Genomic DNA, 1,992 nt, shown 5'->3' on the forward strand with positions numbered 1-1,992 from the left:
CTGACTTGAAACTCTAAATAGGTTTTGATTAAGAATGTTGTTGTTGTTGTTGTTATGTGCCGTCGAGTCGGCCCCGACTCCTCCTTGGGTTTCCGAGGCAGTATCACTATGGAAGTAGGATTGCCCAACCTTCCTTCTGAGGAGTGGCTGGTGGGTTTGAACCGCCAGCCGTCTGGTTAGCAGGCAAGTGTCTTAGCCACTATGCTACCAGAGTTCCTTATCATCTAGCATTTGGATTTTAACATTTTTTAACTTGCCTTATGGAAATGTTTAAGAAAGCAATAACCCTTTCTTCACACGTCAGTACGTGAACAGAAAAAGGAGTATTTTCAGCATGAAAGCAGCTCATGGATCCTGTAATGAAAAAAATACAAGATACCATTCTGCTCTGATGTGAAAATTGAGCTAATTTGAGTACAAACAAAAACAATTATAGGAGATTAAATAATTTACGAAAATAGAAGCCAGACTGGTATTTTTGCATTATGTGTATGCTTGCTTGACAATCTTTGCTCCTGAAGAATGTATTTGGCGACCACAGTGATTAGCAGTTAAAGCAATTTCAACAAAATAAGAAGTCATCAAAAATGGACTGTTTGTCTGAAAGAGCAGTACCTATTTTATGAAGATTGAACTTCATGGCTCACCACAACCATTTTCAAAAGTTAATTCTTACTATCTTCTTATAAATTAAGGGAATCTCATTTGATTAAGAATAGAGTATCACAAAAATGTTGCTGCCCCTCAATCTTTGTTCATTCCCTTTTAGCTTGACTTTTTAACATAGTCCACAGTTTGTTATAGGACAGATTTCAAAGTTTTCTTACCAAAGGCCTCATCTCAAAAGACTGCCCCTCAGTAGGAAACACAGCCTAGAATACAACTTTTTCATTTTGCTGAGGAGAACACAGAACTGGGAGGGGGTGGGAGAAAATAAAAAACCCCATCAAACCCCATCTTTCTTTTCTATCACAACAGTAATTGATACTGGTTATATTAATATAATCTGTCTCCTTATTGGCTCATAAACTGCTGGAGGCCAGGGAGCCTAGTGCCTCTGTTACCATGGTCTAGCACAGTCTCAGTCACCTAATAAACAACAACAAAAAAACCCAAACTCACTGCTGTGGAGCCAAGCCGATTCATAGCGACCTGCCCTTGGGTTTCCAAGGCGGTATCTCTACGGAAGTAGATCACCCAATTTTCCTTCTGCAGAGTGATTGGTGGGTTTACATCACCAGAGCTCCCCAGTAACCTACTGGAACTCAGTAAATATTGAATGAGGAGTAGGAGTCCCTGGTTGGTTAGAGGTTCGTGGCCTCCCAAAGGCACCTTGGAAGAAAGGCCTTGTGATCTACTTTTGAAAAGTCAGCCATTAGAAACCCTATGGAATGTAGTTCTTCTTTGAAGGGTTACCATAAGTGAAAGGGCTTGCCCAAACAAACCTGGATGAACAGCACCACACTGAAGCATGCTTATCTTAGGCACTTATTCTTTCTACGATGTTACCAGCTTGGGAAGTCCTATGTAATACATAATATGTCTTTTTTTGAGACTAGAACTGTTACTTTCATTATTGTTTTGTTTTTTAGATATATAAATAATAAGTGATTACTGTAAGGAAAAAATAAGCAAAATAAATAAAGAAGAAATGAAGAAAAAATGTAATTGAATCACCCGAAACCTCAGTACCCTAAGTAACCCACTGCTAACATTTTGTATGTTGTGTTGTTGTTGCTAAGTGCCGTCGAGTCGTTTCCGACTCATAGCGACCCCATGCACAGCAGAACGAAACACTGCCCGATCCCGCATCAGCCCCACAATGCCTGCTATACTTGAGCCCATCATTGCAGCCACCGTGTCAATCCATCTTGTTGAAGGCCTCCCCCTCTTTCCTCAACCCTCCACCCTACCAAGCATGACATCCTTCTCCAGGGAATGGTCCCTTCTTACAACATGACCAAAATAGGTGAGACGAAGTCTGGCCATTCT

Source organism: Orycteropus afer, unplaced genomic scaffold (assembly GCF_000298275.1).
Source record: "Orycteropus afer afer isolate SDZICR_OR568_19922 unplaced genomic scaffold, OryAfe1.0 scaffold00107, whole genome shotgun sequence".
NCBI lineage: Eukaryota > Metazoa > Chordata > Mammalia > Tubulidentata > Orycteropodidae > Orycteropus > Orycteropus afer.